Genomic DNA, 25,365 nt, shown 5'->3' with positions numbered 1-25,365 from the left:
GAGGCGGCGGCGGCGGCAGCGGCGGCGGAGCCGAGGAAGCAGCAGGGGGTGAAGCGACATCACCACAAGCACAACCTGAAGCACCGCTACGAGCTGCAGGAGACGCTGGGCAAAGGCACCTACGGCAAAGTCAAGCGGGCCATCGAGAGGTTTTCCGGCAGAGTGGTAAGGCGGGCTGCTCTCTTCGGCTGCGATTTTTCTTTCTTTCTTTTTAACACTTATTTCAGGATAAAGCCGATCTGCGGCATCCCCGAGCCGGTGCCCCGCGGAGCCCGCGGCGGGCGGGAGCACCTCTGACCCGCGCCCAAACGCGCCCTCCTCGGCGTCCAGTGCAAGTCCTGGAGAGCAATTTTCTTCCCTTTTCTTTTTTCTTTTTTTTTTTTTTTGGGGGGGGTAGGTATTGTAGTTGCACACCAGTGCTTTTAAAAATGGTGCATTATTATTGGAAAAATAGGGCGGCTCACTGTTTTTATTTTCCCACATGGGCGCACCGCTAGTAGTTACTCTTTCCCAACTGGAAATTAACGCTGTAGTGAAACCTGTCGCATTCCCCAGCTCACCCGAGCAGCTCATAAGGCGCCGCCAGAGCGTTAAAGGGCAGTTCTTAAATTAAAAATGCCGTGGTTCAGTCATACTTTCGTGACCTGAACTTTGCTGACACCTAAAAAAATTGCAGGGACTGCAGCCGGGCCCCGTTGGTTTTTACGACCCGTTTCCCCGCTCGGTTGTGCCGGCTGGCTCAGGAATTAAAGCAGCCCCGAGATTGTCCTGTAATAACTCAGCCTCGGCGTTTCCTCGTTGGTCCAGTGCTCCAGCAGAGCACAAAAATGCAGCTGAAGAAATGTACACATTAGTCAGAGTTACTGTCATTTCGCCTTTGCTGAAATATGTAACCATTCACGGAGGACAAGCGAATGAGAGGCAGGGATTGCTTTAAAGCCTGCCCGGAGAAAGAGATGCTTTTTGAAAGAGCTCTTAACACAGCCTTTCACACGAAGTAGACTAATTGATTTTTCACTAGACTTCATATAAAAGCAAGGCATTTCTCTAGCGACATTACAGGTTTTGTTTCATTTATTTTTTATTTTTTTATTTTTGTTTCGGTTGTCTGCAAGCTCAACACGCACCGAGAGGCAGAAGCAACTGTAAAACAGAAAAAGAAACTGGAGATGCAATGGCTTTAATAAGGGACGTTTACTTTGCAACTGAATAGCTTTGTGTCGACAGTGAAAATGAGAGTTTCAGCCAAGCTGTAGAGTCATATCATGTATGCTTTCAGTTTATTAGCTCATTTGGAGGCTGGCTAAAGAGAAACCAGAGATGGACATCTTTGCACATGCTCACTCCAAGTGTATGATTTTTAAAGTTTGCTGTCTTGGCTGTTCTACAGTTTCAGGCTAACAAAGCTTCTAGGCTATGTTATTTACTAAGTATCATTTCATAGGTAGATAACTTTGAGGTGGATTACACAATCTAGCAAATAAACAAATATACTGAAAATACCTTTTTTTTGAAGATTTGATCAATTGAAAAAAATGGACTGTAGTTTAGACCAGATATGGTTTTGGGAAGGGCTCTCTCAGAGGAAAGAATGTAGTGTAGACATATCTCCACTCTCAGCTAACAACGTATCTGGTCTTTCCATATTTTGTTAACTGTCAAGTACTCAAGCTATACAGCTAATGATACTTAGATGATATGGTCTGAGCAGAATTTATATGGCTAATATGATCTTGGAAATGGAGAGAGTGAAAATCAAAATACTCATAGAATCTTAAGTGCAATAAAAATGTAACACCCACTCTATCAACGGGTATGTAGAAACTAAACAAATCCTTACGGGGGTGTTAGTTTTATATTGTAGTAATATAACCCTTGGCGTATGGCACTTCATAATTATTAACTAGTCTACAGTCTCGTTTGGGTGTAATGTTTCTATTTGAACTTCCACATCTGTGAGTATATGTAAAATTTCCACATTCTGTCTGTTTACAGAATAAAAGCTAGTTGTCAGGAATCCAGCTAAACCCGAGTGAATAGAGAAAACTTGTTATTTTCTGATGGTTTCCTTGTCTGACTGTTACAGTGAACATTAATTTGTCCCCTGCAAATTGCTTTCTGTTGATGAGCAGAGAGCACTGACAGGGAGACTGGTTGGAGAAGGACAGAGTTTTCCTTCAGGTTTTGTCCTTCCCTTCCCCTTCTTCTCCTCTATTCTTATTAGTCGCCAGCATTTACAGTGTGAAAAAGTTTGCCTAGATGCTGCAGTGTGTCCAGCAGGGGATGCACGGAGAAAGCAATGTGGCAGGCACCGTTCCTGTCAGGACTTCCAATGCAAATTGGCTAAAACCAGAAGCTAGGTAGCAAGAGTCCCAAGGTCACCCTAGTCTAGTCTGTTTGCTTCCCATTCTGCTACTGGTTTAGCTAATCATCTTTTTCTTTACTCAGAAGTAAGCAGATATTTGAAGCTGTATGGTAACAGATTGCAAACCTGGACCTTGGAAGCAACATTGTGTTCCCAGTAGTCAGCCCTGTCCAAGTTATTCTAGTATTTGGCCTTTCCGTTTTTTTTCGCTAACAACCTCTTTAGCTGTACAGCATTTCGTAGAGATATTTGCATGATTAGCCAGGCTTTTAATATGAAACATGAACTTTGGATTTGCTGCCATCTGTATGGCTACAATAAACAGCTCAAGCGTGAAACAGAAATTGGCAAATTTGAGTTAATGAAATAAAAGGGTGAGAAGACAGTTCAGTCAAAGATACATACATGCTTTAGTCTTGTGCCATGCAAAATCAATAGCAAGATCCCTGTTGACTTGAATGGAAGTAATATTTGGCACTTTTCAACAGGTTATGTTTATTCAAACTGCTATAGTTTCTTTATCTTTCCTTTTATCTCACTGAAATGTGATCATAAAGTTTCCTGCAATAATGCTCCAGGGTTGATTGTATGATATATTTAGTTTGTTATTGGAAACAACTTATGTGAATTTGTGTATTAGTTACCGCAGTAACTCCAGACAGCATTGTGTGCTGCACGAAGCAGTTAAAATAATGCCCACCACATGATGTATGAGGTGCCCCATTTTGCCAGCAAGATTTCCTTCATTAGTACTGGCTCAGTATACACTGTGTAACTTATGATATTTTAAATTAATGCACCTGTTAGTAAGTGTAAGGATGAAGAGATGATATTGCAAGCCTGTGAAGTAGCACTCACGTTGACATTTCTGTGGGTGTTTTCTCCACTTGTCATCTTGCACATGTTAAACCAAAGAACTGAACTTTTGTTCATGTTATGCATTCAGTATTTGTTAGCCAAGAAATCCGGTTACACTTATGTCAGCATAAGATTTGCTGGATACTGAAGGTTTGCTGGATATCGACCGTCTCTTGCCATTCTCATACAAGGTACACAAAGAAGGTAGATGTGTTCGATTCTGTGGCGAGTAAAGGGTCCCACTGGAGTAAATACTCCTTGCAATGCAACTCTAAATTACAGATGGGCATTTCCAATCTTTTTGTCTGTCTTTTTTTAGTTCTGAAATTGCACAGAAGACACTGCCTGATATTGCATGGATACATTTCTGTTAATCTTGGCAAAGCGGTATGTCGCTCTGTAAAACGGAGAAGACAGCAGGTGAAAGCAAGCCTGTTGTGCTGCCTGAAGCACTCGCAGCCGAGCCGAGCTTAGCAGTTTAATGCCCCGGCCTCTTCGGGAGTCGTTCGTTCTCCCTTCCAGCACTGGACGCGGAGCTTGCTGGTGTTGCCTGTCATTCTTTATAACCTCTCATGAAACAGCCAGCGGTACCTGCTCTTCCTTGCAGTTACCATCTGTCCGCAGCACAGATATTCTTCTCTGCAAAAGCAAGGAGCTTTTCTCCCTTTCTTTCCTGAGGCTGCACTTGGGGAGGCAACAGGGAATAGCTGTGGGGGCCTCCGCTCCTCCCCTTACCTCCCTCTCTCTGCCTCGGAGCCAGGACATCTTTTCTTCCTCCTCACCAGCAGGTGGAGGAAGCACTATTCTTCTCTAGCCATTCCTCTAGCAAGTTAATTATTTGGGGAATTGATGACAAGCTGCAGCCCAATATGAAAACCAGGCATGTGGTGCATATTTGTGCAGGCGTGTTACGGTTAGCGGTGCATGCTATTTATCTTTTTTTGTGTGTGTGTGTGTGTAGAAATGCAGGTGGAAGGATGTTGCCAGATGAAATTGGTTTCCAAATTAACATTTTTCTTCTTCTTCTTCTTCAAAAAAAAGCCCAACCCACAAAACAAGCCTTAGATCAACAGAACTATTTTCATGTGCAATTCCAGTGAAAATCTTCACTTTGAAATAACTCTGCTTTGTGATGATTCAGAAAACCCACACAGGGTTTTTGAAACTCTGAAACAGAAACATTATATATTGAAGGAAGCCTTTGCTTTGCAGACTATTTCTCTGTATTATGGCAACACCAAAACATGAATACCAGCAGTGACAGCTCTGTCTTGTTAGGAATTAAGGCCTTTTTTGCCGAGCAACCAATCGTTTGTTTGCAGTGTGGTTTTTAAAAATTCCAAATAGCAAGATAAAAGTGTGCTCACGAGTCACCAGGGACAGTGAAAGCCAGGTAGGACGTTCATCCCAATTCTCTTGTCTGCTTTGCTGGTGCCTTAGGGAGGAAGATGGCTGTCCGTTGCTTTCAAGTGCTTCGGCCAGGAGCCTCAAGCCTGGTTAGCAGTCAGTACGCTGTGGTTCAGTGGCTCACTGCGGACTGCCTGGACACGTGTTCTCCTCTGTTTCCTCAGTGTATCTTCTGTACAAGGAACTGGAGCGCTTTGGGAGCCTTCGAGAACTGGACTCTCCCAGTTAATAAAGAAGTTATGTTAAAAGCATGTTAATGTTGCAAAGTCAAGCATTCCACAAATAGAAAATGTCAGTATCCCGCTCTTCCCTCTTACGCATGCAAATTATCATATGATTTTAATGACATGATATACTCCCATTTTTTTCCTCAGAGCTTCTGCATCACTTAACACATGGGCCACTACTTCATATTGATTTTTATCTTGGTCATTTAGTATGCATCTTTTGCAGAATAATGCCCAAATCTGGCACAGAACTGTTTATTCTTTGGAGATTTCCTCTGTTGTTTTCATTGAAGTATCTTCCTTTATTGCGGACACTGGTGGAAGTATCTACTCAACACTGCTGTGATGTGAAGTGCTTGTACAGTGCTTTGCACAGCAGGATCTTGATTCATGAATGTGACTTCTACAGCTATGATAACACCCATGAATAATAGTAATAAGGGCTTGTATCACTACCCCCAATTTATACTTGAGAAAGAAAAATTTGTAGATTAAAGCCAAAATCATCAGAAGTGTCTGCTAGTTTTAAGTGCACAACCCAATACCTGATTTCCCAGACATGCAGAGTATGTAACATCAGAGTCTGAAAGATGACAGCTGAGCAGCAGAGCTCAGTCTCTCCTTCTTTCCGCTGGCTGCTCGCTCTCTTTGCCTGAAGCTTTTGTCCCTGTATGATATTCAGCTTGGCTCTTCGTTGCTGACCTCTCTGTGCTGCGCTTGTGCTGCTGCCTCTGCCTTTGCTCTGCGTGCCAGCGCCGTGACCCGCGCAGCAGGTGCTGCTTTGCTCAGTGCTTCGCAGCTCGAAGCTGCCCGCAAAATCCGTGCAGGCCATGGTGGGTCCTGCATGTGCCTCTCCAGCTGCCTAACAGCTCTGTGCAGCTGGAGATTCCTCAGTGGAAGAGTTGTTCTTGCAAAACGTAGGTGTCAAACCTAACCTCTCCCCGAAGATGTGCAAACTATGTTCTTTTAGAGACTCATACCATGGCTAAATTTGGACACGTTTTCACAATGCTGGTAAAGGTGTGTTCCTGAAACTTCGATCGCCTTCTGTACAGTTTGTACCAAAGCATGGAAATTCTAAATCTGGAATGCATGGGAATTGGAAAGGGGATATGGACTTCCGTATAGTTTGTTGTTAATTTGTTGTTTGTTCCATCCCTAATTATTAGCTAGGTTCTGAGACTCTCAATTAAAGGTAAAAGAGAAAAAAACACTGGATTTAATCTCATGTGATTTGCAGTGAATACTGTAGGCTTACTACAACAGGAGTTACCATCAGGTTGTAAAAAATTACTTCATTCAGTCTTCACATATACACTTGTGTAACTGAAATGTCGAGAAAGAACTGAACTTCAAGGGCTGCAAACAGAAATTTCTGAGTACAGCAGGTTATTAGGTGAAAGACACTAGTCCAAAATAATTGTATTCTGCACTGAAAAGTCCTGTTAGAGAAGCAGTTGGTTCAGAGGAGTATAGTTCAGTGGTATAAAAGTCTGAATGAATGACTAGCCAGTAAGGGGTCATCGAATTTATTAGCTTGTCAAATCTTTTACCAAAGTAAAGAACAATATATTCTTCCTCAGCCTCGAGTGAGCATCAAGTAATATTCCTTCAAAGATGTTGCAGTCTTAGAGAGGTGAACAAATTAGAAGGTTTTGAGGGCCTGTTGCTTCTTTTTTCATTAGATTGAGCAATTTTCAGCAGGTCAATTAACTTTCCTGTGTCTCAATATATCCCTATGTGAGGGGGTACTACTTAATGTAGGGAATTTAGATTAATTAATGGGGCAAATTTTGGCCTGGTATATATATATATGCTGTGATCCCACTAAATTTGAAATTCACAGCAGAATTTGAGCCAATGTTTATAATTCAGTCCTCAGCTTAAAACACTGTAAAAATGCCTAAGCATTTTTACAAATGGTTTCAAAGCACCATATGCGAGAGAACTCAACAGAATGGAAATTGCTTGTACAATGTCTTTCATTAGATATAGATAAAATATATTGCGTTTTTGGTGGCATGTGTTTTAAAAATTATTATTTTTTAAGAACCACAATGCAGCTTTGACATGGGGAGACAATTATTGTATATATTGTAGTTCGGGGTCATGCATATTGAATAAAACCATTTGGAATGTGCAGTTCTTGCTAGCAATTGTTTATCCTTTATAGAACTGTAATCGCAGTTGGTCTGTGTATTGTCTGGTGAATAAATAACTAGAGAGTTTTTGCTGGATTGAAGAATCGGGAAGAGGCACATGGTGGCCACAGCAGCGCCAAGGAAGAATGCCGTATGTGGGTTAAAAAACAGTCTCAGGTATATCAGTCTTGAACACAGACAGGTTAACATGAGTAAAGGTATGATAATCAAAATGTAGAGCGTAAGGGGCACGTTTCCAATGCCATGTACCAGAGATTCATCAACACAGTCTGCCTGACTGCTGACTTTGCCTTAATGTGGGCAGCTCCCTGGCTGGTGGCAGCAACAGGAGCCTCAGTCTCCAGTCTCCTGGACCACACTTACGTACCATCCGTCTTCCCAAACCAGGAGGCTTGGACCATAGCATCCCCTCCTACTGTACAAGCAGGTTCTTCATGCTAGGACACCGTTGTTTTCCTTGCTGACCTCTTGCACCCTCTACCTATGTAAAGTGGGACCAAAGACATGTTTTCTGCCTTGGCCCTAGTTGATGCTTCTGAGCCAGAACTTCAGGTGTGCCTGCAGGCGTGAGGTGGTGTGGGAGCAAGAAGTGGCAGTGGCCGCTGCCAGCTCCTCGTCTGTGCGGAGCAGCTGAGCATCCACAGCTCCTGACGCGGGCAGTGACTGCTGCCAGTGCCCAGCTCTGACGTACAGTTTTGATGGTTTGTGCGTCACCAGGGATGCGCATATTATGGCATGGGAATCTTTGACCTACACAGAGTGCTGATCTCGTCTCTTCCTTGCCTCCTTCATAAGTCAGACTTTGTCCCTAAACTGCCCAGGTGTGCACCTGATACTTTATAGAAAATATTCTTGTTATTGCCTCTGATGGGCCAATGTGCTTGGAATAGTTGGTATTTCAGAGGAAATGTGCCTCAGATAAAAAGGTCTGTTACTAAATATGCAAATGATATTTGTCAGTGTTTCCCTTAAATATCTTCCAACAGATGTGAGTACCATGTGTGTCCATTTAATAAACTGAACTCAAAATGATTTCCACTTCAGTAGATATATGGGGAAAGCTGGGGCTGGGGGAGGCAGGGAGCGAACTACAAAGCAAGGTAAAAACTGCATATGTGTACTGTTATATTTGATGACCAATTCATTAAAGCCATAAGTGTATCCAGGCTTTCAATAGTGTTCTCCTGCTGTTGCTTCCTGTACTCCCTGGCTACAAAATCTGTCTCTATGGCTCTCATTTGTCTTACCCACATGAAAGACTTTGAGCATCTGCAAGTTATGATTTGAGAAGTATCTGCTTTTAAACAGAATGTATTTATCACCATGTCTTCACAGACAACATGGTACATTGTATAAATTAGAGGATCCCAGACCTTTGAACACTAGGGGGCTGGGTGAGATATTGCATGAGGCTATGGTGTCTGGCCATCCTGATCAAACAGCCTGGACCCACACCAAAAATGCCAGATGTTGCATAGATGTAGAGGCCCTCCTCTAACCTTTACTACATGCTACAATGGGAGATGGGTGGAGGGTGCCAGACTGTAGCCATCTATTGCTGATACACTGTTTAATGCTCTCATTTTAGCTCAGTATTTTTCATATTTTAAACTAATCACCATAGATCTCGATCATCCTGAACTAATCACCTCAATTCATTCTTTTAAACTAATGCATAGTATTAATACTTAACTCTCCAAAGGCAGATAGCATTTCCTGCTAGCTTTGATGGTTTACAAGATGTCAGCCCTTAAAACTGTCACTGGCCCACAACTGGATGCAAGTCCTGGATCTTGCTCAAGTGTGATTTTTTTCAGTCTCTGTTCTTACACATGGAGGAAAATAGTAAAATACTGTAATGGGTAGTTCCTCTTATATATATATATATATATATATATATATATATAATATATATATATAAATACTCAACAATGAAGCAGCTGTGGGAAAATGACTTGACATGACTGGAATATTCAAAATAGTCCAGGCCAGTTGTAGGTAATGGCAAAATCACAAAATAAATGCAGGTTATTTAGTGGTTTATAACTTATTTCATGGCTGCAGAATCTATTCCAGTGACCTCTACTAACCAGACCACAAACATTGTTAAGAAGACAGTTGAGGGTGTTCAAGTTAATATTCGACCAACACAACTAATTTCAGGGTGACTACTCAGCCTTCCCTTCTAGCTCACTACCTTTCCCACCTCACCTCAGCCCCATCTATAATAGAAAACTCTCCTCTTCACAACCCTGCTCACTTTACCTTCCTGCTCAGCCAGGTCTTTTTTAACCCTAACTCTACTCAATCCTGTGCAGGCCACTTGCAACCCTCCTTGTTCCCACTACGCCATTTCAGAGCGGGCCAAGGGCAGTTTTGGATGCTGTGGGAGTAAGGGGAGAGGTCCCGCATGCCATATGGAGCTGTCTCTAACACACATTAATGCTGGAAAGGCAACTCCATCCTTATCACCTTGCCTTCCTCAGGGACATCTGCCTGTGGTGAGCCCTAGATATTATGTTAAGCCCAGAACCCCATAGCTACCCTGGCCCCGCTGCTGGCATATGGGACAACTTAAGCAGAAACTGTGGAGGAGCCAAATCTCTTTGCTCTGAGGTCTGGCTGCTTGAGGGACTTGCAATTATGCTAATGTCTCTCTGTGATAGTGAGCTGAGTCAGCATATTTGGGTTTAAGCACTAGTGCCTTGGAATAGGGACAGTAGTTAAGGGATATTAGACTTAAAAAAGAAAAGAAATTCATTGTTCTTGTGAAAGGATACTGTTCCAAGTTTGGAGACTAAATTTAGCCATTCATGGATAGATCAGAAAGATTTGGGTCCTGCTGTAGATGGAAATCGCAAAGCCTCCATATCATGTTTCCCATACACAAAAAAGGGATTTCATCTCTGTTACAATTTCTAATCTCCACAAAACCCCTGATGATGAATGATATCTCCCTTTACTTGAGATACAAGTGTTATTTTAAAAGTGAGTATGAATATTTTTTATGGTGCTGATCACAAAAGGTAGCAAGGAGGATTGGATAAAAATTGATCTTTCTGGTACTAAACAAATGTTTCTTTTTGTTAAACAGTGTTTCATTGTCATTGATACTAAAAGATTAAGCCTTTTGCATGTTAGTTTAACAGAGAAGGGTTGCTAAGCATTTGTTAGAAAAACAACTCCTATGGCATATGTTTGGATTTTCATTTATTTGTTTATTCTGCATGAATCAAATCAAGTAACTTCTAGAATGGAGTTTGTGTCTGTTGCAAGGCGTGAATGCCTGTTAGCCCATCGGGTAGTCCTGGAAGCTAGAGCACCTGAAGATGTCCTTAAACTTGAAACAACGTCATTCTTAGCAGTGATTTCAGCAGTGCCATGCTGCAGTTCATTGTTCCTGCTGAAACATTTTGGCACAGGAAAAAGGTGTCTGGTAGGAAAATACCAAAGAGTGAAACCTCTCTGCTTGATGAATGCTCTAACCCTGCACAGCCTGGAGCATGAAATAGCTGCATAAGACAAAAACGCCGGTAAAATATCTGCTAGAAGGCAATACTACTGTTTGAGCACAAGAGTATTTAAGATACAGTAGTAAGCAGGGCATTTGCACCTATGCTTGACAACTGTAATGTGATAGGATTAGCTGGAATTTTGGGGGAGCTTAGTTGGATTCTGTACATATTTTTATAATTCACTTGGTTCTGAATCCAAGAATAGATTTGGCATGGGCTTAGCTGACCTACATAGGGGTACAACTGAGAGACATCCACATTAACCCCTCAGGATGATAAATTTTTAACCAGGCCTATACATGAGTCATATGGTATCCTTTATGCTAAGCTGCCTCTTCCTTTTGTACAGTTCAACTTTCCCTCTTTTGTATTTATTTATAGGCTTTGTGTGTCATTCATCACCTTACTATCAGAGCACCTCACAAACTCTTTCATAGCCTCACAGTTCTTTTGTTTAGTAAGTAGAATTATTCCCTCCATTTTTGTGAAGAGGAAATGAGGCAATATCTATACTTAAATGTTGCATCAGCTTAGCTGGGTCAGCTAGTCAGGTGAAAAAGTTGTACCGTGGGCCAACCCAGGATGAGCAGGAGCTGAACGGTGGGAGCAGTTCTGGCAAGCAGAGATATCCTTTCCTGGTGGTATGTATTTTCTTTGGGGTGCTGAAATAAGGTGAAATAGAGAAACACTCTTCTGTGGGTTTAAGCTCTGTCGCCTGTAGGATTCTGTTGTTACAGCTGTACTTTGAGGCTGAGTGCGTAAGCGGTTTCTCTAAGGTCATCCAGAGCATCTGTGGCAGAGCCACAAAGAGGATGATCTATGATGGCTTCAGTGCTTCACTGAGTCTAGCCTTGTCTTATATGTGTGTAACCATCTCTGTCTCAGGAAGATAACTGGTAAAATAACATCCTCTTTCATGGCTCTAGGCACATGCTAGAAGCAATGGTGCCACCTTTTCCAAAGCCCCCAGGCTGCTGCATCTCCTTCACGTTTGATCACTACTCCATACCACTTCAAGTCCTTAGGACCTGGAAAGAACAAGGGCCTTCGGCTAGACTGCCTGGTGTATTTACATCAAGGCCATGAACTAGCCCTCTTTTTCAACAACAGGTTTATTCTGTGTACAATATGAGGATTTTCTCTCCATTTCTTTATTTCTGTGAAACAAATGTGTTCTCTCAGTTCATCCTGTCTGGCATTTCATTATGAAAATGTGTTCTAACGGGACCTATGAAATGCTTCATTGTGGGTTGCGTATTACTAGAGAGGAATTCATCAGGGAAAAGAATTTCATTCTGTACTTTAACCTCCTTCCAGCCTTTCTCAGATGAAAAGAAAGCTCTGTAGCCATGAATGTAACTGGTTATCATTATTGGATATCATTATTCACTCACTTTGAGTGTAAAACTAAAAAAATCACATCCCTTGTGATGTCCATGGGTAAAATGCTGCTCACAGTTACATTAACACTGTTGTAAACTGAAGAGTAGAATTTGGCCCTTTGTTTCAATTGAAGTATTTGGTTAACACAGGCAAGGACTAAACAATACACTTGAAAGCAATTTGTGTTATTGTCTGTAGAGCAAAGCTTGTATTTTATGAACTGGCTGATCATAAAGACAACATAAATCATGTAAAGCATTCTCATTTACTTTTTCTTTCTTTTTTCTTTTTGCAGATGGGGCTTGTAGAGTAGAGTTGCAGTCAAATGTCTGCTCCAGGATATTTTAGATGAACTGTGTGAGTCCATTAAACAAATGTAATGGCTTTTTGGAAAGAAGTGCTGCATGTTTCAAACCAAGTGTTTTACACAGAGAACATCTGGGTAGTTCTGGGTGTTTGTATGTAGAGCACATCAGACAGCAGCCTTAGTGAGCTCAGCTGGGAGGTTGCCTGGGATGTAGTTGTAGGAGATGACAGTTCAGTTGTTACAGAGAATAATTCCTATGAAGTATTGCCATGAACTGAATGCTTGGCCCAAACAGCTGTATCTTTGTTTCACTGTACACCCAAGTTATTCTTCTTATCTGCCCAGCAAAACTCTAAACGGCGCTTGAACAACCCAGTAAATGTTGGCACCTCTAAGCTGCGACATGCACGTTAAAGCAGGCTTCAGGAAGCAGTTGTCGCTAAGGGGAACCTAAGTTTGCCCTACTCGCAGTAGGGCGCTTGTGTAGGTCTCTCGATTCCTGCCCTGGACAGTGCGCTGCGAGAGAATGAGTAACGCAGTACACACAAGCGCTGTGGCAGGATCGAGTTGGAAATGATGAGCACTACGGCAGTGTGGCATGGTGGTGTTTTGAGGAATGTGAAAATGCAAGACGAGTGAAATCCGTGTAATTAGCTTGACATTTGAGTTTACTGGGGCTACTAAAAGAACTTTAACCTGCCTAAATTAGTAAGTCTCCTTTTAGTTTGCAACAGCAGAGGTAATATATTTCTAGGAAATGTAGGAAATGTTGAAGAGAGTCTTATTTGGGAGTTTGTTCTTAAATTATTTCTGCAGTTCAGCTGAGGAATGTGTGGCTCAAATGAGATGAAAGTTGTAATTTCCAGAGTAGCAATGCAGCTTCCCCTTTCGGGGTTGTTTAAGTAAAAGTTAAACAAAATGGGTTAGGCAGTCTCTCGCTCCAGTCCCTTGTGGACAGCAATTCACATTGCACAGCACCACTTTAATAGTTCTCCTCAGCATGACATGATTTGTGGTATTTGCTGAGATGAATTTCTGGACTGAGCAGCGTGAGAGGGAATTGCTCCTCACCCTGAGGAAGGTGGTATATCCAAGTCTGTGCAAAGGTCACTGGCAGGGTGAAGTGGGAAGCCTGCGCTGCTGCTGTAGCACTACCTAATGTCTTAGCTTTTGGCAAAGGGAGCCCAGAAATCTGAGTGCTAGCCCTCCCTTGTTTGACTGACCCTGGCCAAAGCACGTGCCAAAAAAGGTGTCTGTGCATGCTGAAGAAGGGGGCAGCAGTCCTGGAAATCACACAGTCTGGGGGAGTCCTTTGCCAAAAGCTTTTTCCTCTAGAAGAAAAAATTTTGGTTTGCTGTTTCTTCCCTCCAAAGTTAACTCTCCCTGTAACTACTTGTAACAACAGCCTGTATCCGTGAGCTTCTCTTGTAGCAGGGAAAGCAGAAACTATACTTTTAAGGCTGCAAAACTGCTTGATAGCCAACCACTTCATTGTCGGAAAGCATAATTCATTCTTCACCCTGTCACAGCGCTCTCTATTCCAAGCCCAACTGGCCGTAGGGAGCCAGAGCGTTCCTGTTTCTATATTACTCTCTCCACTGAGCCATTGGGGTGGCCCTGGTAATTTACTTTTGATAAATAGAAAGAAACAACAGGAGGTTCCTTTACCTTCAGGAGTATAAATATTCCTTAGAAATCAGAGACGGATGGGGAAAAAATACTAGCAAAGTCCTTTCCTCCCTCTGTAGCAATTCCACCATATTCTGCCATAAATTCTAGGACAGCCCCTTCCAAAAAGGGAACGTTAAATAAGTAACATCCAGGTTGGACAATGTAATACTGAAGTAGTGCTTTTACAAAAACAAATTTAATATTACAAAGCGATTTGCAAGTCCTGGAGCAAAATAACCTGGGTGAGGTTTCATACACACAGTTGCCAATCTTTTAGTTTTTGAAAGTATTTTTCCAGATAAGACGTGGGACTATGGTTCACTAGATTTCCACCAGGAAGCGGTGTTTATCTTTTGATCCATTTGAGACTAATTTAGAGAATTTTCCTGGTTATAGTTGCTTCTGAGTTGCTAGTCCTGTGTCATTAACCCCTCCGACTATTCCATTTACATATATCTGTGTATATTCTGTCATATGATCTCTGTGGTCCACCATCCTTGCATAATGAATGCCAGCTCATGAATGTTAACCCAAAAGCCTGAACTCTAAACTCAACTTTAAAATCTTGCCAGACTTAAAAATCTCGCTAAGTTAATTAGGAATCTGAGGTGGTCAAGCAGCATGGTGCTAGATTTTAATTACCATTGTCGTGCCCAAAAGTACAGAAATTCTCTGAAAAGAAGAAGGAATCTTCCCAAGTTTTCCATGTTCTGCTGTAATTCTCACAGTGAAACAATACTTTCTTTCACAGTTGAATTAACTCTTAACCTGCTTTGAAGGACTGCAGAACCAGGAGAGCAAAATTAAAATGTCCATACAAGACCAGATGACTTACCACTTGTGACAGAAGAGACATTGTAAAGATGTACAAAGCTCTCAGCAGTTCTGAGGCTTCTCTGAACTCATAAAATGTTCTAGTGAAAGAGAGAATAAGCTGAGTTACGTTTATTTACCCTCTGTTTCCTTCAGTAGGACTTACTAATGAATGAAAATGTGCTGCCAGGTGGCTTGTTGGAAAAAAATAGTTGCAAGAAAGACTTTAAACAGTGTCCAACCCCCTCTTTTGTTTAATGTGAATTGCAGTCTTGCATTGATATAGCACCTTTCAACTAAACATATGCAAAATCACTATAGAGACTCTGGTAACTGGTGAGGTTACCATTATTTAGCAATTATTTAGCAGCACATTGCAATAGTTTGCAACAGTTGCTTAGAGGGTGTGAATAACCCCATTTCCAATTTAAATTATTGGGAGAAATTGCAGGACACTTATTTTCCGACTGGAACTAGATCCAGGCTTCTTAAGAAAGTCATAAAGGGCTTTTTCTAAGCAAGTAGTCAGAATCTTGGTTTTGCATTTCATCCCCAAATCAGTGCCTTGAACAGTGTGCACTCCCACTTCGGGGGATTACTTCAGTGTGGTTCACTGCTTATTCACAGTGGAAAAAAACACATTGAATTAAAGTCCCTCACTGCTGCCCCAGGTTAGCATTTTTCATTACATCAGCAGCTATGGTAGTTGTGAGATCAAGCCTCAAATTAATGTGAAATCTATCTTCCAGTTTTTGGAGGGCGGATCTGTAATACCCATATAACACTGGGAACAGTAAACTTGGGGCTTGTGAATTCTTTCACTCCTCTTTAACCTGACTTCCCAGTATTTTAATTAGTGCTAAACAGTTTGCACACAGACTTGCAGAGGTTAAAAAACTGACACATGATTCACTTCCAGTGACTTTTCCTCTTTTGCACATGTGCTGGATGGAGTTGTGCTGCAGTTGGAAGTCAATCAATAATAATTGCACAATTTTAACCTTATTTAAACTATGATATAAACAGACATGATAGAAACAGATGCTACCAGGTTTTTTTCCAACTTATAAGTGAAGTCAGCTTTTTTTTTTTCTTTTGTTCCAAAGAAATTGTAACCTGGAAGAAAAGCAGTTAGACTTTGTGAAATCCCAATTCAGTGTAACATTTGGCGTTAGTAGATGTGGAAGCCAAAAATAAACATTTGCTTGGCAACTTCACCAGAAGTTAACTGTAAATGAAGTTTTCATCTTTTCAGTGAATGTGGCATTCTGTGCTGGTTAACATCTATTAAGGAGGAGTGATCCACAGTTGAGGTTGTAAAGCATTTTTTTCTTTTAATTACAATTATGAACCTCCATTGCCTCGGGAAAATCCCCTACCCCAGTTTCCTTCCAGATATAATTTCTAATGTGCCAAGACATGAACTTTCCTTGAAAGCTTGAAGGTAGTTGGATGGAATATTTGTGCATTATTAGACTCTGGAAAATAGATGGTATTCCATCAATCTGTGCATGACAACCCCAAAACTTTAACTTGGCCATTTTTTTCTCTCTTTAGTCCTTCTTCAGAAATTAGATCATAAGACTGTTTTTTTGCACACTAAGTTATGAACATTTTAAAGTATTAAATATTGCAGCTTTGGATATTCAGACAGAGCTGGCCAATAGTTCCTGGTTTCCTTCCACCTCATTTAGAAGTGAATTAGGAAAAAAGTAAGTACGCTTGATCTTTTCACTGGGAAGATAAACTTTGCTTGTTACAGTGACTCTTCCAGAATGCCTCTCTTGGCTTCTAGTCCTGTCAGCCCTGACCACAAACATCTCTAATAACCCTGTCTTGTTAGATCTCTGTTTTTCAGCAGATCCTTTGTAACCTTTGCTGCTACCAGGGCAAATTTGCTTCAGTGTGCATCATGCAAGATTGAAGTGGATGCAGGCATGCAGTAGCATGCCTTTGCGACAGTGGGAAGGGGCGAGAGGAGGAAACTTGATTTAGCACCATGGGAAACACTTTGTTATTACAGAAGGTAGTGGTTACGTGCAAGATCTTTCTTCTAAAACTGAACATTTCTACAACTTGGGACTTCATTAATGCCATATTAAAAACTTCTATTTTGGGAAAAGAAAGGTGTTTTTCAACAGAGTTCTGACATGTATCAACAGAAATGTTAGTTTGAACGGGTACATTCTTGTCCTTTGGAAATGCAGTTAACACTACAAAATTCAAGAGTTATCAAATGATAGCTAAATTGGTCTGGGCCGGAACCACTGACAGTCTAGAAAGAAAGGGCTGGACCTTCTTTCTGAATTCTGCGGCCCTCCCTTCTTCTCCCTGTTTTGAAGAATCACTGCCTCAAAATGAGAAATCAATAGCCACATTGCTGACCTACGTTTTTAAATGCTATCGGAAAGAAGATCTCTGCTAAACCAGATGAATAGGTTTTTTTACTCCTAAGGATAATTCAGTCCTGAAATGATTACTACGGAGCTGTCAGATCCCTCTGGAAGTAAGAACGAATCAAGGCCAAGCTTCTCAGCATTAAAAGAAAAAAGGTCTGCCAGGTAAATTTGTCAGAGGATGCATGGGGTAAATAAGCCAGGCTTCATATACACAGTTGAGGATAGCAGGTGCCAAACAATGAAGGGATATAAATTTTCCAGTCAGGCAGTAGTTACTCAGGAAATGTGCACACAAATTTTGTTAACAGACACTGTATGCGGGGGTGAGGAAAGAAGTGGAGGAAGGGTGTTGTACATGTTCCTCCTGGCACCCACTTTGTATATGTACAGCATAAATGTGTTAATCTGGTACCTTCCACTGCTCATTAAAACTTGGTTCCACAGGCAGTTTTCGTTGTGAATAAAGGTGGAACTAGAAAGAAGATATAACCCCCTTGCCTATTGTTTATGGTTAATAAATTCCTCTTCACTTGCTGAATCACCATTTGTGATATGATAACAGCAACTACATCCAGCAGAGTTGGAAAAGGAGGATTAAAATAGAGATAAAAGTATCCAGGCCCTCACCAGTGGCACTGGTACATTGTGCCTCAGCTTATGTAAATAAAATTTTGATTTAATGTTTATCACATAGACTTGAGACGTCTCATGCCTTGGTGCAAGAGTGAGTTTCTCTACAGGTTGTGATAAAGTAGCAGTAAATCAGCTTCAGCTTTCAGAAATAAAATCTTTTTTAGATGATGCATTGGGAAGAGGGAGATGAAGCAGAGAGCTGCTGATGTTTGCTGTATGCTTTTGCCATAGAGAATGAGGCAGTTGTGAAAGCCACCTTTGCCTCTTAAAAGCAACCGGTGCATTGTGGCACCTGCACCCTCACCCTGTATGTGCTTGTTGATGCAGCTGCTGGCCTTTGAACAACAGCGTTTTGTCTTTGGTAACATCCATGTAATGACATGAACAAGCATGCAATGGAAAAGTGAAACGTCCAGAAGCCCCGAGATTTAAACCAGCAGGGTCTTATTAGGTGCAGATGGCACCGTTTACTGCTTAGAGCAACTTGCGTGATGATTAGATAGTTTGCCAGCCTCCCAGACAATAGAGTTGGGTTGTTTATAAATAATTAATTAGGACTTTGCTGCATGCTTGTCTCCCAGGCAGTATCACCATGGAGATGATCTGGCTTTCAGGATCTGAAAAGTAACAATCTCCGAAACAATAGCATTGTGTTGACCTTGCTCTTTTTCTCCGAAAGAGAGAGCTCTTGGAGACGTGTTAGCCAAATGCACAAGGCCAGGCACTAATTTTACATTGGCTCACAATGCTCTTTTGTCCAAGTTTTCAGTCAGTGCATGAAGTGTTTTCTATGACTGTGCAGAAGCTGGTTCTTAGACTTGCACAGTCTGCGTGCTGCTGTTTATTATTGAATTTGGCCTGGGACTGGATTCTCAAGATCGCTGTTTTCCTGTGCCCCAGAGAACACAGCAAAGAAATACAGGGGAAAGAGGCTTATGAGAAGTCGTCTGCATGAGGGTAGCCTTGCAGAACCCTTTGGGTGCTTGACTTCCCTGCAGAAATATCCATGGCTCCCACTCGTGACCTGGAAGGTCCAGATGCCTGGTCGACACTTTTTCAGCCCATTTCCTGCCTTTCCTTGCCCAACCTCTGGCAGTGCCATTTCAGTGCAACTGCGTTATCAGCATCCCCTTCCTTATCATCCGATCTCAGTGACCTCAGGGACCACCCAATTTCAGAGCTTTGTTTCTCTTCCTCTTGCACTGGTGATGGCTGGGCCAAGAACCGTAGGCAGAGACTCCCCTAAAAAAAACTAACACAGTGCCCGGCTTTATTCTTCCTTGTTAAGCTCCGTGGAGGTGGAGAAGGAACAATGTGCCTTTTCTCTCCCCACCCCCAAACATCCTCTGCTTTCCCCTCCTCTCTGCCGCCCCGCTACTCGATCTGCCTGTTCTTTACCTCCCCACCCCTGTTGGCACTTGCCCCATTGCACTTCCCACCTAGGAGTCTCAAAGAAAGGAAGCAGAGCTGTGAAATTGACTGGGCTCACCCATTTCCCGTTGCTGGGTGGGGATGGCCTCAATTCACAGCTTTAGGGTAGCAGAGGTTTATATATATTTAACCCAACCCCAGCAAGAAAATTGCTTTCAATAATTTGCTTTAAGCTGCTTTTCTGATATGTCTCGCAGTGACAGTGAGTTGGTTTCCGGGTCTCGGGGGCTGCATTCCCTTTCCTGACGTCGTTTTCCCTGTGCTCCAGAGCACCATTGCAATAACCCGTTGGAATTTGCTCCAGAGCATGACTGGTATGCACAAGAGCTGGAACCAGCTTAAAATTCACAGCCCCCGCAGTGGAAAAAAGCAGTTTGTTAATATCTAGCCACAGTCCTAAAAATAGCCTTGATAGATAATAGAGTGAAAGATTGTTTTCAATGAAACAATGTGCTGCATGCAAAAACTGCTGGGGCAGGGTCCTCTAGCTTGTGTCATTCAGGTGCTCAATCTAGGTTACAAGACTAGCTGACTTTAAAAATCTGTAACTTTGTGCAATGTGGCTATTTCTGCCTTTGTTTCTATTTGCACATCTAATGTGGAAGACGTAGGTTCATTACATTAAAACAGAGAAACACATGAACCAACTTCCTGAAAAGAAGAGAAACAGCTTTACACTTTGATGAAAATATGGCTTTGTTACTCATCCCATGGTGCTTCAGCCACACAGGTACCCTGGTGAAATTGCGATGCCGGCAATGACTCTGTGGACATAGAGGTTTGGTATGGAAACGGCCACCTACCGGCTGCTGTGTCCTTTGCCGGATGTTTAGAGTTTGAGATATTTTGCTGTACATGATGGTCTTGATTTGCCTCTGCAAAGGAAAATTCCAACGATTTTGCTTTGCCCAGCAGCCTAGAAGCCTGTAAAGGAGGAGAGACATTTCTTTTACAGATAGAACTGAAAGTACAGAGACCTTTGCAACTCTCATGTTTTTGAAGTATTTATAGCTTCAAGTTATTTGTACCAAAGAAAAGCAAAGAAGCATGAAATGTATTGGAAAATACTTCATAATCTCTCTACACCAGTTCAGAGAGTAAGTATAAATCCTCTTTCCAGCAAATGGAGACAGGTAATTTATTGCAGCCTTGAAGAGAGCAGCTTATTTCTCCATGCTTCCTGTCCAGCAAGCTCTGCAAGCTGACTCATGGAGGGGTAGGAAGCCAAAAATTGCGCTCCCTCTTTCCTTTCTGCTTTTGGACAGCAGAGCAATGGCTGAGCAGGAGCTGTGCTCTTGCAGAGCCGTTTGGAAATGCCTGGCGATCGCAGAGAATCACAGCCGCCTGCTTTCTCTCTGCTGCACCATATGTGTTGGACAGGGCATTCTCTCTGCCTGCTCTTGAGCTGAAGCCAGAGCCAAAACTGGCAGCGCAGGTGAAGGTGCTTCGGTCCCTCTCTGGTGCTGTCCTTCCCTGTGGTTCTTTCCCTTCTCTAATCCTGTATGTGGCTGTGGGACCACCATGCTGTCAGGCCTGCCAAGGCGGTACCGAAGGTGTTAGTTACCTCCAGCCAGAGAGGGAGTGCAACGCAGTCATTTTGTTCTGCTGATCTCAGGCTTCAGGCTTATTGCTTGTCTGAAAGTTTAATTTCCAGATCTCTTACAGGGATGGCTGCCCTGCAGAACCCTCTCACCTCAGAAGTTCCTACTCTGAGGCTGTGCTTTGAGGCGTATTTTCTTTTCTTGTCAGTGGGCAAGCAGCCCTCTTCCAAACTCTTACTGCTGGAGATGTCAAGCTTATTTCCTTGAGAGTGGGTAACCACTGCTAGACGGCTTTGCTTTAATTTTCATTCATGTTTGGAGTGAATGTAGCTGTTCTGGAAGGTGTACAGGATTTATGCTAGTTACTCCTCTTTCCCTTTCTTGGAGAGAAACGGGCATAGGGGTTGAATCTTTCTCAGACTCACCAGACGAATGTGATTCGATTCTGACCAGTTCAACGTTGAAGGGGTAGTCCAGATGGTCTGTCCACATAAACCTTTGTTTAATACGTATCTATCTCACAAGGGTTCTCCTAGTGTTAACTGAGAAACCGTGTACGTGTACTTGCATGCATGCATGTACACAGTAAACTCTAGCAACTAGATCAAGGCCATCAAATCGTTCAGTATCGATCCCCGTAGGGACCGTCACGTGGTCTAGTTCTGAGCTGTGACCTTGATGCTTATGCACATATTTAACTTTACGTGTGTGAGCTATCCCACAAAAGTCGATGGTCTGCTCACATATGTGAAGTTAGGCATTGCTAAAGTGTTTTGCCAGATTGGATCAGTCGTCTATAGGGACTGTGGGTGAACTTGAACCTGTTTTGCTGGGGTAAGAGGCTTCAGACTTCATTATTAAGAATCTGATATGTCACTCTGTCTGAATGCAAGGCCTTGGAGTTATCTGAAATTCTCATCAGGACAAGAAGCTAGGAAAAAATACAAATTCCTATTACTAAAAATACCATAATTAAATAATCTAAGTCTTAAAACCAGTAAAATGCAGGGAGAAAGTGTGATAGAGATTTAAGTACAATGTTCTGAGAATACTGAAGCAACTAATAGCACTTTCTATGCAGATCTTGAACAGGAATATTTTGAGTAGTTAATGTAGCTGATGTAAAAAAGCATACTGCATTTGCCATACTGCTGATTCATATACTGTGACGCTTAATAAATTGTCATAGTGAACACAGTGGAGCTGTTGCTTTCAGAGAAAGCAAGGAAAACAAGAAAGCAAGCAAGAACAGGAACCAAAGAATGAACAAACAAGTTCTTTCACAATGTATTTCTCAATTGAGCTTATTTCTTCTTAGGCTTAAGTTGTTCGGGTTCATCATGTACCACATCTGGCACCAGTCCTGTAAGTGAGGTTTTGAAAAATGGAGCCAGCTCTGTCTGTGTTAAAAGCATAAGCCTACACTGGGCGTATTTTTTTCCAGAATATATTTCTGAGTAAAATACAGTTCATAAAAGAAATTCCATTATTGATCTTTTAGACTACTTAGAAGAGAGACTTGTTTTACAAGCTGATATCATAACAGACAGGGACCTTATTTTGCTCAAAGAGATGAAAACAATGAAATATATAACAAATATCTAAAATGTGACCTTGACATGTAATGCTTCTGTGAAATACTAAAAAGAACACTGGACTGCACTCTTGTTTGTATTATTGTTTCAAATCAATAGACTTAAGCCCACATACCCCTGCTGACAGAGTCTGGGTAGATTGATGCAGGCGAAAGACACTCGGCTGGCAGAAATCTCTTACTTACAGAAGAAGAGCTGGAGCGAATGCCAGTATAAACTGCTGTGCACTGTTCTGCTGCTCTGTTAATCCCATTTTGGGATGCCACCTCTACCAGTGAAGGTCTGCGGACAGTGGTCACTCACTGCTTGGCCTTTGGTAAGGTCGCCTGCAAGGCTGTTTGCTATTGATAGTCTTTGTGATGGGGAACCCGTCCACTTGGGAGGCGGGGCAGGGGAACAGGCAGGCCACCAGGCAGACGTCGCAGGATAAAAATGTTTATCGAACTGTGTTTGAACCTATAAGTGGAAGGCTCCTTATTCTGTCTGAGCAACAGAGATGCACCTTTCACTCCTCTGAGGCTCTTTTTGAGGGGAAAAAATAGGAACTGAGCAGGGGAAAGATATTGGAAACTAGACTTTAATAATTATATGATTTGCTGAGCAGGGCAAAAAAGTTTTGGGAGAGAGAGGCAGACAACTATTTCTGAGATGCTACTGTCCTTGCTTCCGTTAGGAGTCACATCAGCTTTCTGTTTCAGTTTCCACATCTCCTAAAAATGAATGGTGCTGTTTCACCACTTGCCTCCTAAGTTTTAAATAATTCATGGCTGTACTGTGCTTTGAGCATGTATAAAACACTGTTACGTGCAAGTGTCTAGAGTCTTCCTTCGATACAGAAAACTCATCCTGGCAACTTACTGTATCTCAGTTACGGGGCATTACCTGCTGATAAGTTGCTCCCTGTTTCTAAATGGCAGTCGCTGCCATCAGAAGCAGTTGAGGGAGAGAAATCAAACTGTGTGTTAGTGCCTTAAATATTAAACCCCAGGGGTATATTTGTCATCTTTCTTTCTCTATGATGAGAGGAAGTCTTGGACCTTGGATGTCATGAACAAAATCCGAAGTACTTCAACTAGTCTGGTAAATCCCACTCCTAGATTTTAAGTCTTGGAGTTCAAGATGGGAAGTAACATTTTCAGGAGAGCTTAAGTACCATTTTCAAAATTTAATTAAGCTTTTAGAAATAGCCTTTATAAAATAAGGCTCCTAGGTGGCTTAATCACTTTTGAAACTCTCTGGCCCTTTTGAAAAATATATTCCCACGCAACATCTGTTTGCACTGGAAGATACATTCAAACATATATTACAACATCTATAGCATGCCACTCTTCAAATCATGTTTGCATTTTTTTTAATCTAAAAAAAGTTTTCACATATAAAATTATTCCAGAGAGACTATTTGCAGTAATTATGTATAGACTTACAAAAGTCCTGTCTGCGAAGCCTAGCATCAAATTAGTGGGAGACTGGCATGCCTTCCTGGATGCCGTTATTACTTTACCAGCCATGAATGGCAAAGAACTTGCTCCCCGTTGTATATTTGACAATGAAAGCCTTCTCAAATTCTTCCTCAGAGCCAAGTACAAGGCTGTCTTTTAATAAAAAAATGTGTTTTTACCCATGTCTATATTTACTTCTTGCAGGAATGCACATGCTGCTCCAAGAGCCACCCACATCTTGTATACAGGGTTTATTTGCATTCACAGCCTGTCCCAGTGCAAACATGGGATGGGGGAAAAAATCCAACTTTGTCTGTACCATTAGCTGCTTTATCCATCTCTAGAACTGCTTGGTGATTATCTTGATCACTCAGTCAATTAAGATCTGTTATATCACCTTTGCTAGAAATATGTACACTGTAGATAAGAACAAAGCTATGTTGTTACTTTTAAAATCTGTATACCAAATGTTTGGGTCAAGAGGAAGAAAAGAATTGTTTGGGTTTTGACATACAAATATGTTTGTCCCTTACGCTCTGCTTTTGGTTCTGTTGTCTACATGGGTCCCAAAGCAGGGTAGTGCTTGAGCATGTGCTTAATTTTAAGCATGTGCTGAAATCTTTGGGAGTTCAAGGGGATTGGGCATGTGCTTAATGCTTTTTTTGAACAATGTTGCTTTTCAGAGTTGAAGCCTTTGTAGGAAACCTGATCCTTTAAACTAGCTCCCGTTTATGTACATTTCAATTTTATACTATTGTAAGTTTTTCCCTTCTTTCTTCAATATCCTTGATGCTACATCATATAATGAAAACAATACTGGTCATGCCACTTGCAATTACTGAAGTAGGCAGTGAAATTATTTTTGTGCAGGAACCAGGGAAATCACATAAATCACAGATTTACAAATGTTTTCCCAGGAGAGGTCCACAGTAGTTGGCTGCATAGAATGACAAAAGTGTTGTTTACCCATAAAAGGGTGGTCATCTCAGCAGGTCAGCGATGTTTTTCAAAGGCTTACTGTTGATTTTAAACTAGCTGGTAATTTATTCCTTGAACTCTGGCTTATACAAATAAAATAGGGTAAATATTTGTTACAGTGAAGGCTGTGCTGCCACTCAGAATGCGCAATACCTCTCACACTAGCTCCTCTCCGTTGTTGGGTTGGGCATTTCTTGTAGGGCATGATCTGACCCCTGCAATTATTTATGGGGTTGTTCAGATAAGCTCTTTTTTCACAGGCAACGCACACACACATTCACAAGGGCTGTTATAATTTGAATTTATACTGCAAGTTCAGCTATCACTTCCTCTGTTCCCACCCTGCCTTTTGGAAAGACACCCAGTCACATGATGTGCTTGTAAAAAGGTTGCTGATTGAGGAAGGATGCAGGAAGGATATGGTTTTGCAGTGATTGCATAAGTGCTCTGCAGGACCTGAAAGCCTAGAGTTTATCTGAGGATGAGTTTAGATGTGAATTTCAAAGAATCATTTTTTCTGATTATTAAATAAGTCATAACTCCTGAGCCTGCTTTAAAGAACAGTGCAGAGATCTGTATTAATATGGTCCTCGTTGTATTAACATGGCCAAATAATTTGTAGTCATCACCCGAGATCATCT

The 25,365-nt window shown here is 41.8% G+C and overlaps 1 protein-coding gene across 2 annotated transcripts in view; it reads left to right on the top strand.

The window, feature by feature from the left end:
- Positions 1-10: 10 nt before the first annotated feature.
- Positions 11-25,365, top strand: part of NUAK1 (NUAK family kinase 1) — a 50,980-nt gene continuing 25,625 nt past the window's right edge. Inside the window, exons 1-2 of one of the 2 annotated variants that reach the window (XM_026056827.1) lie at positions 145-165; positions 12,213-12,272. The gene's annotated coding sequence lies outside the window, so the exon portion shown is untranslated. Of the gene's footprint in view, positions 166-12,212; positions 12,273-25,365 lie in introns of both variants that reach the window. The other variant, XM_026056828.1, reaches the window with a different exon arrangement.

This window comes from Apteryx rowi, unplaced genomic scaffold (genome assembly GCF_003343035.1).
Source record: "Apteryx rowi isolate R43461 unplaced genomic scaffold, aptRow1 scaffold_133, whole genome shotgun sequence".
NCBI lineage: Eukaryota > Metazoa > Chordata > Aves > Apterygiformes > Apterygidae > Apteryx > Apteryx rowi.
The sequence above is the reverse complement of the archived record's forward strand: the minus strand, read 5'-3'. Positions and strand labels throughout refer to the sequence as shown.